At 35.7% G+C, this 18,458-nt stretch overlaps 1 pseudogene; it reads right to left on the reverse strand.

Annotated features, from left to right (window-relative positions):
- Positions 1–15,305: 15,305 nt before the first annotated feature.
- Positions 15,306–16,117, reverse strand: LOC149842322 (protein DMP2 pseudogene; annotated as a pseudogene).
- Between the last annotated feature and the right edge of the window lie 2,341 nt (positions 16,118–18,458).

The raw sequence follows: 18,458 nt of genomic DNA on the forward strand, positions 1-18,458 counted from the left end.
CCATCATGTCCACTTAAAGGCCATTTATTGGTCTCTTGTGTTGTATCCGGTTAATGACCATATTTTACACCAGCCTATTTATAGGATAAGCCTAAGCAAAAAAATCAAGGACATGCAACCTAGATTTGAAAGTGTCTTTGCAATGTCTAACTTATCTAAACAAAGGGAAGGTATACCAGGTGTCTAAGCACATTAAACTGCAACCATTTTTTATCTTGAAATTTTTGTCTTTGAAACTTCATATAGACAACAACACTAGATTCATCCTTGATCTCATAGAAGTCTGAAATGAACCCAAAATCAAGCCAAATTCAACGTCCAAAATCAGAAAATAGCTACCAGATCCATCAAACTTAAGGGGACAACAATATGAATATTGAGTTATAAGAAAGAAAATCTAAAAGAAGCAATCTAATAAAAAAGAATAAGTAAACCAAATTCAATTCGATGTACAGGAGGAAACCAAAGAATTTAAAAGGTAGGACACCAAAATAAAAGGTAAGTAAAGCAATACATACTCCATTGAAAAGCCAAATGAGTTCAAGCAAGCAAACCTAGGTATGCATAACTCACCCTAATAACTACAAGTGGCATTATCTAAATCAAGTGCAAATAAAAAAAGGGGATATCCCCAATTCGGTAATCAAATTAAAAATCTCAAATTTGTTTTCACATGTTGAAGTATGAAATGTCTAGAAAGACTACTTACCAAGCATATTAGTTTTTTCTGGTTTTCTCTCGCTGCATATTAGCTTTTCCTGATGCTTATTAGTGATAACAGAAGTCATGAACAACCCAGTGTTTTCATATGAAATCCAGGAAGATGATTCCATATTACAACCATGAGCACACCACTGGGTATGATTGCAACTAAAATAGCTTTTGTGTGTGTGCATGCATACATGCATGAACTACTCAAATGATGTTCGTACAAACATATAAGAGACATAGACAAATTGAATTCAAAACCTAAACTCTCATGAATCTTAAAACATGCAACAACTACTTAGTCTCTAAAAGAATTAACTTCTTCTGGTCATTATGTGAGCATGCAAAGCACTAAAGTACAACAATATCATTAATACAATTTCACTGAACCTGCACTTGGTAAGATCCATGTGTTCGTCATGGCTTACCTTATTGCTAGAATTAACTAACTCATACAAGTACCAGCCTTCCCTCTAATACATGGTAGTTTCTCCTTTACTTTCCTCACCTTGCTAGGGTCAAAGTGACTTTTCAACCATGATAACTTTAACCATTCTCTTAGAAATATATCATCCTTAGTTCTTAAATAAATATCACACATGTACTTCAAATCTCCTCATCGATGTTCACTCATTAACTCCCCATGACACTTAAATTCGATGATTCGTGCTACGTCCTCCAACGTGATGGTCATCTCAATATTTCCGAATTGGAATATGTTGGTTGCCACATTTCAGAATTGCACAATGACCTCTATGATGGGGTGACTGATGTTTCATGATGTGATCTCCAAGAATTTTTAAAATTGAATACGATCAAGCATGTCCTTCGCATTATCCGATAGATATAAGAACCACTGCCACACTTGGAACCAGTAGAACCGATGCATGTGGCATGCAAGATCACTCTCCTTGCCTTGCGGCTCATACAATATACATATATATATATATATATATATGACAATTTAATACATGATGGAATTTAAAATAGAAAATTTTTGCAAACAACTTAGAAATATTTACATACAAAATAACAAATGACCAAAGTACCTGTCCAAGAGCACCAAACATTTCCCTGCTTCGATCTCTTTCTCGAAGCTTGCACTTTCTTCTCTGCATCCTCCTCTTGCTGAGGTGCCTCTTCCCATTTTCTTTGTTGAGGCCTCTTCTGCCTCTCTATCATCAACGTTCTCCATGACCATGTCTTCAACTTCATCTATTCGATCATTGATATTAACAACCTTGAGTGAGTGCATGGGTCAAACTTCTTATTTGCTTAGTCTCCCTCCACTTCTCTCTCCTTAGATACTTTTGGGATGGGAGACATGATTGTAGCAACAAACTCTTCATCTTTTTTTTTGCACATTCTCCTTCAATTTTGTGCTTAACTGTAATTTGGCCAATATTTCAGGTGTTTTGTGCCTTTACTTTGAGAGTGACTCATAATTGGGTTTGCATTTTTTTTTGGTAAATAACAGACAAGTAATTTGGCCACACAGTAGGCTTTTTCTCTATTCATGTGTCAAGTTGATTACATACATCATAGTACATAGGATGACCCAATACATAATTTTTATTTTTTGGCATTTTTTTTGTTGTGCTTCAACAATAACAAATGATATGAGTGTGCACCCCTCAGACATAGACTTCTCAGCTGCCATATTGTGTCGAACTCTACAAACTCAACACTAAGAAGCATAAAATTTAACCTTTTAGATTAAAGTGTACACAATACTAAGAAACATAAAATTTATTCATCAATGAGAATAAATTATTAGTTGTAACTACCATTACTACACCAGTAGCAACACCACTGCATACAAACCAACTTAAAGAAAATTAAGCAGTGAACTAAACTCAAAACATGATCCTCAAACCTCTAGGATTTAGAAGATAAAAGTGATCATAGCCATCAAACAATGTTTGTATGTAGTTCAAAAAAGCTAAACTAAAAAATATGCTTAAAAAAACATAAAATAATGTTTAATTGTATCAAATAAGAAAAAAATGCAATACATCTAAGCATTAGAAGATGAAAGTGCTCATAGCCATCACCAAAGTGTGGTTAACTCGTTATCGCACTGTAGAAGCAAGTGCCTCAAGCCATTAAATCAAGTAGTTGAACCACTATTAGTTGTGTCAATAAAACCCAACATTTAGGAAGGTAAATTAATGCTACTATGGTTTCTTATATTTTTCATTGCATTGATTGTATGAATATTTTCTGTATAAAAGACATTGAGAGGAACACGAGAGAAAATGCAACAGCTTAAGAAAAAGGGTTACCAAAAAACTCATTAGAAATATTGTGCTCAATAGAAAAACTCATTGTTAAGAATGTGCTTACTGAAAAACTCATCGTCGATGAATATGAAAAATTCAACGATGAAGTGCCATCGATGAATCATTAGAACAATGGTCGAAAATAGTTGATGAAAAAGTTGACATTTTTTTTGCAAAAGATCAAGAAAGTGACCACAAAGAAACTCTAGAATATGCAAAAATAGCTTTAGAGTGTGGACAATTACTTTTTATACCCTCAAAGAGTCATATTTATTCTATGTCAGTTCACAGAGTTTTCAATGATATAGGTACTCGATACATGCAATTTTACAAAGTTACTATCATAAGGAGGTTCATAAAACTTATTTTTGTGTGCTTCGTGAAGACTAAAAAAAAAAATGTGCGAACATACATTTAAGTGAGGGTTAAAGAAAAGAGGTTCTTATAATTTTCTATGACTTTGGTCATCGGGCAAATTTTAACAAATTATAGGTTTTTTAAGAAAATACACCATTTTTATCGTATAGTACAATCATTTTTTCATAAATATTCGGTGTAAGTTAACAAGACGTTGGCAAGCCTAATATGCCTCAATGAGAGGAAGCCACAAATTATGAATGACATTAAGATTATGTTTGGAAGCCTTGAATCAGAGGAGTGCCCTGGTCTCTGCTAGTGCTCTTATGCTCTGTTGTTTGTGGACATTGGTGTCGTAAAAAATGCTCCGTTCAGAATAGAGCAGGCAACTCCTGTAATACCCAAAAATTTCCAATGTTAAATAAATTCTGAAAACCAAGCCTTTACAAATCCTGAACTAGTCTGGACATGATTCAAAGTCTTAAAATCCTGATTTGAATAATTATTGGATCCAAACACTGATCTAAACATGTATGCAAACTTTTGATAGATCTGGATATTATCCAAACAAATATTTTCAATAGATCTAGATAATTATCTGGATCGACATTCGAGGAACATATTAGTAAATAATTAAATTATCAGAGGCAAAATACTGATTTTCCACCCAATGATATATTCAGCTAAATTCCCTGACCATAAAGGGGTAAAACGGTATTTTTTATGTTACAAGTATTTTTAGGAAATTAAAAAAATTGTCAAGAGTAAAATAGCAATTTGCCATCCCAATGGCATGTTCAGGTAAATTCCTGAACTATAAAAGGGGGAAAAACTAATTTTCACAACACAAGTAACAATCTAGTTATGTGAAACCGGACCGAGGCTAGCTTAGTAAAAATAAATAGGATTAAAAAGATTTAATAAATAAAATAAAAACAAATAATATTAAAATAATCTAAAACCATCAAATTCAATGGTTTTGGCCAATGATTTTAAAACTGGGCCCATTAAAACCATCAAATTTAATGGTTTTTTGCCCATAGTTTTTGGAGGAAAGAGATAAGTTTCACTCTCCCTTTCTATTTAGTTGACATCGAGGGTGTGTGTGGGCCCCACTGTAAAACCTCTAAATTTTTAAGAGAAAATAAATAAAAAAATCACTTTAATTTGAGTTAAAAATATATTTTTTATCTTTTATTGTAAATTTGAAGTGTTTTATATGCTTAATTTTATCTTTCCGATAAAGAAGGGTAAAATGGTCATTTCAATAATTTATGTAAATAATATATTATTAAAATATTTAATTTAATCATTTTAATAAATCACCAACTCACTTAAGCGTGTTTGAGGTGTTTTGAACTTAACAAGACACATTGTAATGATTTTTGGAATAATTTTATAAAAAGGGTATTTTATTCATAAAACTAACTACGGGAAATGTTTTAATTAAATATTTTTTTGTTTAGAACCAAACTTCCTTCTAAAATAAGATTGTTATTCGCTAAATAGACTTAATTTTAGTTTATCTTTTTTTTTGAATTTTATTTTTGCTTTAATTTTTATATAGATTCTTTTTGCTTTATTATTACTATATTTTTTTTAAAGTTCTTTTTTGTTCCTTGGGTCGGGCCAAAATGGACCCAAACCAGATCCGATCTGGACCCGATATCCCCCCCTCACCCGTAAAACCCTAACCAATTTTTTTACCCCCTTCTCATTTTCCTCCTTTCATTGCTCGCAACTGCCCTTCCCGAGCCTTCTGCTGCTCCTCCTCCTCCTTCCTTCTCCACGTGCCAATCGGTTGGAGCTGCGCCGCCACCGTGACCACCGCTGCCTTTTCCTCTATTTCCTTTCCTCTTTTATTCTCCTCCCCTTCTCCTCTTTCCTTCCCCGTTCGGAGACCACCAGAGTTGCACCATCGTCGTGAACCCCATCTCCTCTGCGTGATCAACCTCGAGGCTGAGAGGTCCTCTCTTGTCTGCAGACCTTCAATGTAGGGTTGTTGCCGACCCACGCTGACCGACGGCCCCTTCCTCACCTTCTTTTTCTTCTTCCCCTTCTTTCTTCTTCTCTCCTCTCTGGTCTGTCGCTGCATTCCCCTTTTCGTCCGAGCACTGACCGGAAATGGTGCCATGTCTCATCGTCGGCACCTGGGTCTGCCATCGCCACCTTCATTCCTCCCTTGTTCAGGCATCTATTGTCGGAGGACAACGACAAATTGCCGTCATCTGCTAACCCAGCTAAGCCCCACCCTTCGCCGTAAATTTTTTTTCGGTGAGTCACTAAACCTCATCCAATTTTTTTTTGCTCTCTATTCAGCCATGCACTCTGTAATCATGTTTTTTTTTTATTTGGTGTTCAATTTCCTCCATCTACGGAGAATTCGAGCCACAGTAGGCTGCCAGATTCACGTTTGTGTCGAAAAATGATCTCCAACAAAGGGGGGGGGCGGGACTTCACTGGTTAGTAAAATGCTATTTAGGTTCTTGCTGTTTCTTGTCGCCTAACTCTAATCAGGGTTTTCTAGAATTTCTGCATGTTTCCTCGCTTAGAAACTGAGCCCCTAACCGATAGGGATTAGCTTTCTTGTCACCCTTTTTACTGCTTTATGCCTAAATTCGTGAATGCATGATTCGTTTGCTGAGTTTTCTTTTTGTGATTAGCCGATTACCTTCTTGCTTCACTGTGTAGTCTGCGCACCATGATTCCCAATTGGGAATCATGCAGAGCTGTTGTGCTAGATAGCAGGGGTATCCCTTACCTTGTCGGTTCCCATTTTGTTCTCTTGGTTTGGTTTTGATTCTAATGAGTATATATATATATATATATATATATATATATATATATATATATATATATATATATATATATATATATATATTTTGTTGGAATCTGGTACCTCGATGTGTGTGCCATCATTGGGTTGATGCGCGAGCAGTGTGCAACCTCAGGGTGCTCTCCAACTTACTTTGGGACTTATTAGGGTATCGCTTTGAGGTTTTCACAAATTGGGATTACTGAAGTTCATTTTTATTTTATCGCTCATATGGGAGATCGTGTTTAGATAAGTTGGTCATTATGTGTGTGCAGCTATAGCATTCTCTCCTTATGAGAGGAACGAGTAGATCATGTTGTGTAGCACTTGCACTGGACTTTCGGACACTCAAGTTTCATTTTACCTTTCGTTGCATCGAAAAGGTAGGATTCCTAAACTAAAGTTTTGGAATGCTATTCATGTTGTATGATAGAAATCTAAATGTTAGAATTATATTTTTTGCCTATATAAATGTGCATTGCAGGTGCGTAGCTGAGCTAATTGTGCAATGCTTAGTGCTAAATATCATATGCAACTAAAAATGCCATGCAAAAAGAAATAAAAAAGATACAAATGCAAAAGCATGCAAATCAGGTAAATACCCGTGGTGAGTCAGTGATGCAAGTGCATTATATGTTGTTTACTTTCTTGGATGCAATACTTTCCTGCTCACACACTCACTTAGTTGTGGATATCTAAGACTGTTTTACTAGAGTTTGGAGGTCAGCTGAGCATGATTTGAATGTATGAGAATAGAAGTGATCTTATTTTTGTAGTTCAGAGACCTTGCTAGTCATGGTTGTAGTTAGTGAGATATTGAAGTGTGTTTGTTGTAGATACATGTTTGATATTGTTGTGATATGAATGATCGAATGTATTGCCATGTTTGACATGACTATCCATGCTTTCATGAAGTTATTTTCGATGTGATTATGCCTTCCTTGTGAAATTGTATCATGAAAATATGCTTAAAATGAATGTATCTTGTTTGTGAATATGATTTCATCTTTTTAAATATCCTTGTAATGGGCGTAAATATGATGTGATGGTTTTACAGATGAAAATATTGAGTTATCAATGTATGTATAATAGTTTTTGTGATTCCATTTTATGTTAAACATGGTTGAGATAAAACCATGTATGCAATCATATTAAAAATTGAATACATGACATGATAGGGTCATGCATGAAAATGAATACAAATTTGTTATGAACATTCATGAAAGCATGTAAATTTGAATTATGCAAGTGACATAGATTTTGATATCATGCATGGGATCATATGAATTTGAATTATGCAAGTAACATACATTTTTTATATCATGCATGAGTATATAAATTTGAATTATACAAGTGGCATAGACTTTGATATCATGCATGAGAGCATGCAAGTTTAAGTTATGCAAGTGACATGGACTTTTGAATTCATGCATGAGGGCATGAGAGGGTTATCTTGTGAGAATATAATGCTTGGCTCTAACCTATGACTTAATAGTAAAGATAACCCTGGACCATGGATCAATTTGAGGCACTGGCAAGGCTGAGCTCTCTCAGATGGTTGGATTCATTCCGATCTCGTGCCCTCCCAAAAGAGGGAAGGGCGGTACAAGTCTCGTGGGGCATGTGTTTTGAGGGTTGAAGGTGCCTCTTATCATCATCCCACGGAAGTTAGGGGACAAGTCTACCAGTGAGTCCTAAGTCGTAGTACCACCGCTCTGCAGAATTAGGGATGCATGCCCGATTTTTTGTCGATGATTTTGCTTTAGTGTAGGTAAATATCTGGGACCATGGGTCCGTTCTTTGAACCGCTGCACTGCAGGATTGAATCGCTTAGGAAAGACCCAGTTAAGCCATAGGAGGGTGATAAAAAATACATAGATAATAGATACTCCTATGATTGTTTCTTAATGTCTATACCCTCTTTTATATCAGACGAGTTTGAATAACAAGAGAAACAATTAATTAGATTTTTACGATAACTGTTTTCATATGCATAATCATATATTGTGAATATGTAAAGATTTTTAAGTTTGCATGATTATTGCATATGAATTTTTTTACATGTGAATAAAAAAGATATGTTTATGCTTGGTCATATGATTTGACCTGTTGTGACAAGCCAAGAACTTGGTTGATGCACGTGAGGTGCTTGTGTATGCGAGGTACACAAGTAGGGCCAAAATAAGACCTATTCCATTATGATATTTGAATTGCAAAGTAAATAAATATTTTGATAAATGACATGTGAAAATGTATTTGAAATAATGCATGCCTTAGTTATAAGTTGGACATAAGCACATTTCTTTTGAGCATAAAGAAAGTGAATAATGGTATTGCATAATAAATTGCACTTTTACTTTACTTTGAAATATGCTATAAACTGTTAGTTTCATTCATTTATGCAAATGATTATCATGTATATGAATTGTTATAAAATTGAATACCATGAATTAAAATGAGAATGATTTTGAGTTTTCATGCATACAAGTGATGTAAGTATGAATACCATGAAATGAATGATAGTTTATGTAACTGAATATCATGTTCTTTTTATGTTGTGGATTCCCTTGACTCTCATTTCTAAAATGATGAGAATTACACTTGCTTGCATCATTTCAACTTGAATTGCATTCTTCAAGTTAAATTATGGTTTCCTACGAGTATATGGTTGATTCCCTACAATATTTACAGATAACATCGTGGAAGATTGAAGCGAAGCACGAGTTGCTACGTGCTTGAAGGCTCCACTCTTACCTAGTTCGAGTCTTGGAGGGATCACGCAAAATTTTGAGAGAGTTAAAAATATGTCTAAAATTTATTTTTTATCCGAATCCTTACATTTAAAGAAGTGTAATATTTTTGGAATGAGAATATTTTTAAATTCTGTCATTTTATTCTAATTAAGTCTTGCATATGGTTTAGAACTTTAAATTTTGATGTAACTCCTCAATTGTCTTAAATCTTGATACATTTTGTCTTTCGTGTATTTTTTTTTACATGTGAGAAGCTCTTAGAGTAATAGTCCCAATCAAGTTGTTTCTATGCTGATACTGGGGGGCTAATATACACTCATGCTTGCGCTCATGTGGGTCGTCTAGTATTTGAAACGCTTGAAATGTGGCCATAGATAAACTTGTAGGCATATTACTTTTGGGAACCATGTGAATTGTTTATATAAATAAAAACTTTTAAATTTTTCTCAAAATTTAGGGTTCGGAAAAGTTTTAAAAGATTGGATTTTTTAGGGACGTTACACCCATGCAAAGGGTTGGGGGGAGGGGGAGAGGGTGCCACCTCCTCTGAGGACTATAAATAGCGCCCACCTGCTTCTCTCTCTAACCTAACCCATCTCTCCTTTCTCTCTCTAGCTCCTCTCTCGCTTCTCTCTCTTATTCTTTCTTTCTCTCTCTAACCCCAACCTCTTCTTTCTAGATTTCTAACCCAAACCCTCATCGATTTTATGATTCGTTTTGATAAAAATTTTCGCACCCCTTGTCTCTATCTAACTACGGTCTTCGATTTCTCGAAGAAGTGCTGGCGGTTCAAAATCAACTTTTTGAGTTCGGTTAGCAGAGGTTCTACTCAATTCGGTAGAAATTCTGAAACGCTATCTTAGAAGTTTTGCCCAAATTTCTATAAATAAGAAAGTGCTCATATTTCTCATCTAGACCTTAGTATGCGCTCGTAGGACTTTCTATCTCCTTCCTACACACTTAGAATTTCTCTTATGGACTAAAATGCGATGATTTTGTCAAAATCTCATTACATTTATGCTGTCGTATAGGGGAGGTTCTTGCAAAATTTCGAAAAGTATTCCTGAGATTTTCATACTAAAATGGCAAAAGTTTTATCAAAATTTTTAAAAGAATCCTCAAATTTTTTATTTTAAAATAGGATAAATTCTGTCAAAACTTCTGAAATATTTTTTGGGTTTTTACAAAAGAAATAGAGTAAGTGCTGCTTAAAATTTCAGAAAAACCTATAGACATTATTTTGTAAAAATAGAACGGATGTTGTTTAAACCTTTAAAAAATTTCGAAGTATTGTAGTAGTGGTTATGTCAAAAATTTTATAAATATCTTAGAAAATTTGAATTTTTATAAAGGGGATTTTGTCAAAAGTTTTTGAAACCATTTTCAGACATTCGAGCAAATTTTCATAAAAACATTTATTAAAATTTTTATGATGAAAAGTCATACCAAAATTTTTATAACTTGAAATCGAATCCAGGACCCTTTTCGAATATTTGAGTCATTATAGAGAAAACTCTGTAAATTTGTTTTATAACAATACAGTTATTTTAAAACAAGTGTTAGATTTTTTATATAAATATAATAGATTATCTTAACATGTTTTTTTTTTAAATTTATATAGGGCAAGTGCTGCCTTGAAATATATAGGCAAACATAATCTAATATAATAAAAATTTTACCAGAATAAATTGAAGTACTACCAATAGTGATCGTTTTGCCCTACCTCAATATACCAGTTACTACATAAAAATCAAAGTAAATTATTATACCAAAAACTTATAATTTCAAATGTAAGATATATTCTAGATACTTGCATCAGAATTGTAGATGAGGATTTATAGTTGCATAACCTAATCCATGTTTACATACTTTAAACCACGTTTACATGCTTCTTCATCACCTTTAATTTTGTCACTATTTTAAGGAAAAGTTGTCCATTGTTTTTCATTTATATCCAAAAGATAGTGCATCCATGACCAAAGACATAATTGATTCGTGGACAGTGTTGAACAAGGACACCATGTACTGTTTAGTCTTATCTTGACCCTATATGTGGCAGTTACATGGGGTTCTTGTCTAGCATTTCCATTGACCACGTTAGAACACAATTGTCCATGTGTTATCCATTTGATTCATCATCTCCAACTCAGACACAAATGTTTCATTGATTTTTGTTTGCATGTATCGATTCAAATTATTATGCTTGAATGTTTGTTATAAAGATTGTTGTTCAATAATGAGATTAGGGTTTAATCAAACCCCACAGTCTTTGAATTAAAATGCTTAAAATTATTGTTTATAAAATGAATTATTATGGCTAGGCTATGGCCATGGTTCGAGCAACCTTTGTTGCTATGAAGCATGTTGATGAATATATAACATGTGATTATTATTGAAAAATATCATTGTACTGAATTTTTTATATATATCAGTTATTAAATGAATCATGCTTACACATAAACTTAAAATATTTTTCCGCCTTCATAGGTGAAGTACTTGTATATACATAGCAATATTGAATGAGTTGCGTATGTATGACTATAATTGTTACCTCATGAAAACACATGAAATGATTAATTTTATTAAAATGACAACCCTTATACCCATTTATAGTTGGCCTACCTTGGAGAAGGTCGGTGATATATACAAGCCTCAAGTGACATATGAATATTTTTGGGGGCAAGGCATCCCATAGGTCTCCATCACGCGCTGGTTTTGGAGACCGGCGTGAGAGATCACCAAAACTTCTACAATAAGTTTAGGATGCATCCGAATTAGTGGTTAGTTGTTTTGAAGAATTTCTCTCGGTTACAAACTGCTCTTTTTGGGATCTGTACAACTAATAATTTGGGGTAATTAAAATATACATGGCATAATAAACTCCCAAATGGTCTCGATTGTACGATGACTAGTGGCCTGCGAGTACCTACAAGAAAAATAAATATTGAAAAAAAAACTCTTATATTTGAATAAATACTTGCAAAAAGGTGGACAATGTCATTGTTATTAAATGCATGAATTGTTATTTTGTATTAAATGTATGAGTAGTTAACTACATTATATAAAATGCTTGAGTGAATATATTCAAAGATACATCTCTCTCTCGTGTGTGTATAGAAAAAGTGGTAGCTGCACAGTTATGAGTGAAACATTGCTGTCAAGTGATGGATGCTCAATGTCTTTTCCCCCACATAAATGTTGTTCAATATCAAAATTTTAAAAAAATGAGGCATTTAGCAGTGTTTTGGATCGCCACTAAATGTCTGTTTTTTTGTTACTGAGATATTTAGCGGCCGTTGAAATCGCTGGTAAAGCCCTCAAGGAATAAACGCATCATTTTTAAAAAGACCGTTTAGTGGTGGTTTCGACCGCGGTAAAGGCCTTTTATTCGTTGATTTTGACGCTGGACAACATTTTTGCGGGAGAAAGACTATGCGCATCTATCACTTGCGCTTAGCAGCGTTCCAATGCTGATTGTGCTCCTACGCATCACTATATATATATATATATATATATATATATATATATATATATATATATATATATATATATATAAGCGATGTTATATGGCTTTTTTCATACTTTTCCTTTGCAATTATGACCCCATAGACGTGTACGATATATTTTACTGGGAATTGACAGTTGGATCATGTTTTTTTAATTAAAAAATGATATTTAAAGCAAAAGATTTATGAAGATTTTGTGTCATCAATTTTCTCAAACCTTGTGAAAACCTACCCATGTGTCACAATTGAGTTCTCCGAAAGCTGATCCAAACAAGTAGATCACATTTATATGGTTAAAATAAAAAAAATAAAAAAAAGTTGAGAAAACCCATTTAATCACACACACACATATATATATATATATATATATATATATATATATATATATATATATATATATATATAGAGAGAGAGAGAGAGAGAGAGAGAGAGAGAGAGAGAGAAATGTGTAGCTTTCAGATCATTTATCTCCCGGAGCGTCCCATACCCCTTTATAAAACTGCACGTAGTTTTTGCTTAATCTAAGTTTATGAACGTGATCTCTATACTTATTTAGTAAAAAAACATGTCCTACTTTAAACATTTTTCATGTTTAGATCATTTTTAGTTCAACAGAAAAAATCAACCATTCATATTGTACCAAAAACTTGATAGACTAAAAGTCAAGATTTTTTGTTAAATTGATTGATCCAAATCATGATTTTTAGTGAATAAGCAATGATAAACTGTAGGTTTAGATTAAGCAAAAAACACAAGTACATTTTTTTAAGGGTACGAGATGTTTTGGAAGTTACACATTACTTTATCTTTCTCTCTCTATATACATATATATAGTGATAGAGCATGGAAAATGAGTCAAAATTTGGGTTTGTGACATTTGTTTCACAATTCTAACCCTGTAAATGTGGGATGGTCAATTTGCTGAGAAGCAAAACTTGAATCATGCTTTTTTGATGAAAAGAAATGATTTTTTGAGGGTTAAAATTTTATGTGATTTTGGGTTATTGACTTTGTGCTACAAATCTAGCTACATACTGATGATCCATAAGCTGATTCCTATGAAATCAAGCAAATCGTCTCATCTGTATAGTTAGAATAAACAAAGGGTAACCTAGAAAAATCCGTTTTGCATGTTTTTATTTTGCAGGTTCCCCATTGTCTTCACCTAATTTTTTTTTATGCAAATACGTTTTTAGCCATAAATATGTGATCTTTGTGGTGGGAAACCTAGGAAACAACTCTTGGGTCACGGTTTTTAATGGATAAATAAGATCTTATTAGGATCTAAAAGTCAACGGTCATTTTTTTTGAAAATTTCTACGTTATAAAATTTAAACAACACAAAAAAAAAATCAAGTGTTTGCAAGTTTTTGACAATGAAAATCACATCCATACAGTCAGGTGATGACAGATGTTTAGATTGATCAAAGAATTTTCAGCTCGCCACTAAGGTCTGGTTTTGAAGAAAAAAATATGTAAAAAAGGGACCCGAGGTGGGAAAACCGTATTTTTTTTTTTGACATTTCCAACCTAGCCAAAATGTTTCGCTGCAAAACATTTTGTAAATTGTACAACTTTTGATAGGAAAGACTCATCCATGGGAAGGGAGGTGAGGGTAGAGGAGTCTTTCTCATCATAGTGTTTCCTAACTGGAGAGACCCCCCCTCTGGTCCCACCCACCCAAACTGGCCGGATATGTCCTCATCGCCAGCAACACCATCATCGCGGACGACACCCCCATCGCCTGCAAATCAAGCACACAATCAGTGGCTTCTTTTTCACCATCTTGGTTGGCTGCCCTGAACGGCGAGATCGAAGAGGAAGCAGACATTTGGCTCATTGTTTTGGTGGTTCTCTGCAAATGGGTGGTCGAAATTTGGGTTCTGGAAGTGAAAAGGGAGAGATCAGGATGGATAGGAAGACAGACGGGGAGAGGGAGAGAATTTTGGCCAAGAAGAAGATAGGGAGGAAGTTGTTTGACTCATATGCAGTCTAAGAAAGAAGGCAAAAGGTGCCTAGGTTGGTCACTTTACCAAAGGCAGTAGGTAAATCGTCTGTAACCAGAAGGTTGTGACAAAATGCTGGATCAAGCACAATCATGGTAAAAAACCCAGCTGAGCTAGCACTGTGACCAATGTCAATGGATCAGGCATTCGACCTGACTCGAGCTCCAAATTTTCAGTTACAAGCATAAAAAAGTATCAACCTCAATAATATTCAGTTCAACCTGAAATGGATTGATTCATGGATTTCCAGTTTTTTCCAGAATTTTAATTCTGCCTTGGAGAGGGAATACTATTAGAGGAATCACTAAATGCAAACGAATTCACCATGAGATCGTCATAGCATATAGCTTTAGCATAATTGACAAAAGGTTTCCGAATTTAAAAGCTACCTACTCTCAGTTATTACATTCAACTGCCGTGTTTATCTACAAATTGGGAATCAGATCGGATATAATTGGATATCCAATCTAAATCTAATACTTTCCGGATTTAATCCTCATAATGAGATCTGGATGTGGATTTCAATTTGCTAAATCAGATTGTTGATTAAATCAATGGTCTTCTGGTTCTGTCTTAATCTAGAAAGCTGATCCATTTGTCTAATCATTGGTTAACTAGTCATTAATTGATAAATGATAACTACGAGTTGGACTTGAGAGAATTTGACCAACCTTTCTTATTTTGGCTTTTTGGTCGTACGGCCACTTCTTTGAGAACAGGTCCCCATACCAGTGGATGATCAAGACGATCGATCGTGATCAGACCCATGCATGTAACAATAAATTTATGAATAAATGAATGATAGCCAAACGCATTTATATGCTTTACATTTATCGCCATGCAAGACTGCAAGTGGATTATATATTTTTAATTATTCATCAATGCCTTGATGAATGAGCAGAATCAGAGTAACCGATCCCCCTACGAGACGTGGGGAAGATGAGAAACACAAGGCTGGATAGAAAGCCAGTTCCCAATGGCAAGTTCACCAGAAGGGCATGGTTTTTGGGACCTGCGTCTGGGAAGAAGCAATCCTGGACATTGGAATTGCTGATGGCGACGGTCATGAATACGAGGACGGAGAAGAAGGCATGAACATAATCTAATCAGTTGATCCTGAGACGCGCCAGGTCCCTGAGCCTCCAATTCCTCGCCTCCTCGTCGTCTTCCTTTTCGTCGCAGTTGAAGACCAGGAATCCCTTGGTGGTGGCGATCCCGTAGTAGATCTTGCCGTCTCGTCCCTTGAAGCTGTCGGTAAAGGAGAAGAAGATGCAGGAGATGGTGCAGGCGGCCACGAGGGCGGCGGTGAGGTATCTGTTGGTATGGAGGCAGGTGCCATTGTTGGTGAAGGATGAAGACAGAGCTTGGAACGCCAGTAGGGTGCCGCTCGGGAGCAGCTTCATCAGGTTGGCCGCGCTCGACAGTGTCTTGTCCATCACAACCCCGTGGGTGAGGCTGCCTGGCAAGTGGCCGCCGGGGGGAGCAGCCGGTGCCGGAGATGACGACAATGCTGTCTTCAAGGGATGCCTTGCAGCTGTTTCGGTGCCGCCGGCCTCTGTCTCAAGAGGGGGAAGGATATGGATCTTGGTTTCTCTCATGGAAACTGTTTGTATACTTGGTTATGATGGTAGTGTGTGTTGAGGTAGAGCAAAGCTTTTACAGTGTGCGGAGAGCCAATAGCCAGCTACTGTTAAACGGTGGATATGTGTTCAGGGGAAGGGGTGCAACGAATATTAATAGAGCTAATTGAGAGCGGTGTTTTCCTTTCAATTGAGTATTCAAATAACACTATATTTTATACGTTTTTTTTTTTTGGAGATAACGGCTGTTTGCGTATTCGAGAATCATACTCTAAACAGGAAAGACCAGAATGTGTCAAATCTGATGTCTATATAGTGCTAAGTGACAAATGTGTAACACGTTGATTAAATATTTTTTTTAATTTTGTTATGCTTCTTAGGGTGGGGAGAGGGCAAAGCAGAGTTGGAAGCACAATCTTGTCACTGGTTGTTTCTATGAAAGTGGTGATGAGTACGTCTCTGGCCCCACATTTATGACTATTGACCAAAAGGTCTCTGAGGGGGCGTTTGATACATCGTCCTTGCCCGTCTACTGGACACCCAGAATGCTGGCCCAGGCACGTTTGCACGGACGCATCTCTGGACGCATCCCATGGACAGGAAAACAGCATCTTCCGTTGTTCCGTGCTCCTCCACAGAACAGCGGAGGACGGACACCACTGGATGCACGTGAAAAAGAAAACACTTTTATTTTTCTAGGGCGTTGAATGGGACAGCGTGTGCTGTCTTGTTTTGCAGATAGTAAATGACAGGACATGCTGTCCTGTCCTTGCATGTCCACGATTTAAACAAGCCCCTGTGGAAAGAGGGGAAAAAGTTTTTTCTATAGAATTGGTGTCTTACATGAGTGTTTCCAATAAATCCTTCTCTATATATTTTTTTTTCATGACAAAAGTTCTTCATCGAAATGGGAAATCTCCAGGTGGGTCTGTGACACCAAGTCCGTAAGGATCTGTTTGATTGCTTGTCCAAGCTTGCAAATAACAGATGAACATAATAGGCAGAACACATGTAGTATCCCAAAACATGAACAGACTATACTTGTCTAATGTTTGTTTCGACCAAACAAATATGTGTTTCTTGTGTTCTACGTTTGATTGCTTGTTGTGCGGATAGCTTGAACACATGGATAATGGGTAGGATAACCATGTTTCCGATTGTATGACACAATCCGCCCTACCATATGAGTGTTGAAACATGTTTATTATGGATTTTAGTTCAGGATATGGCTCTTGAATTGAATTTAAATACCAAAAAAGTATAAATTTTATGTAATTTGAAGAAAAAAAATCATATATTGTGATATACAAATGCTTTAATGGGAATCATATTGGATCCCATTATGAAAATATGGGTTGCTACTAGATCTAAATAAAAAAATACTTAAAATTAGGTATTTTTTACATAAAAAAATTCAAAAAATCTGTATTCAAAATCATATTCTACTATAGAACACATAAAACAATTTCTCGTGAGATTTTAAATTTTTTATTTTTCTTAAATTCTTTTCAGCAAAATTTTGAAAAATTTAAAAATAAATAATTTATCAACAAAATCTTGAATTTTTTTAAACATAAAAGCCCTAATCAAAACAAACCCTAATTCAAAAGCACTAATCGATCATCCCTTAATTTGAAAGCCCTAATCAATCAAACGCTAACTAACCAGAAATTATGAGAGGGGTGTCAGATCCTCAACGGACATTCCCTTTTATTTTTTTAGTACCGTTCCCACCATCTTCATTCTAACTGTAATGGGGGGAGGAGAGTCGGGTGGGGCGGGGCGTGTGTGTGTGTGTGTTAGAATGATAAATCACCGTTCCCGGATGCACGTGTTCAGCTGCATCTTGCATTTGGCTGCAATCTTGTCCCGGGCGTTCGCGGGCAAACAGAACAGGTCACTTAATGGACTTGCCTCCATGCGAATTAACCCTTGTAGTCCACCGAGCTCCACGCCTCAAGGGGGCTAACCGAAAAAAGTGGTGGGCCCAAGGTGGGGTACCTCCTAAAACAATGAGGTTTGATCCTGCGTCCTTCATCTTCAGCGGCTGCGTACACTCATTGCTAGCAGGACTTGCCGCCTTTTGCATTTTCTTGAGAAATGCAAAGTCCTGCCTCTCCTGCTTTTTACAAAAACACCTTTGCCTTATTACTCGAACTTAGAACCGTGCTTGTTTTATTGTGATTTTCAAAACTATTTATGACTTTTTTTAAAGGCAAGATGGGTTTGGCACCTGATCACCCTCCATCTTGGGTAAGGCGCATGATATCTTCTCTGTCAGCTCCCCATCATTCTTCGGTGCTACATATCTCTCTCTCATACACGCCCATACATAAACCTTCCTCCCAAAAAGCACTCCCACCAGGGAGGATAGATCGATTTCCTTTCCTAAGAAAGTGTAATTGAGAATTTGGAGATGTTTGTTTTTGGGTTTTAAGTTTCTTCTTTGGT

Source organism: Nuphar pumila, chromosome 3, assembly GCF_984573655.1.
Source record: "Nuphar pumila chromosome 3, dmNupPumi1.hap1.1, whole genome shotgun sequence".
NCBI lineage: Eukaryota > Viridiplantae > Streptophyta > Magnoliopsida > Nymphaeales > Nymphaeaceae > Nuphar > Nuphar pumila.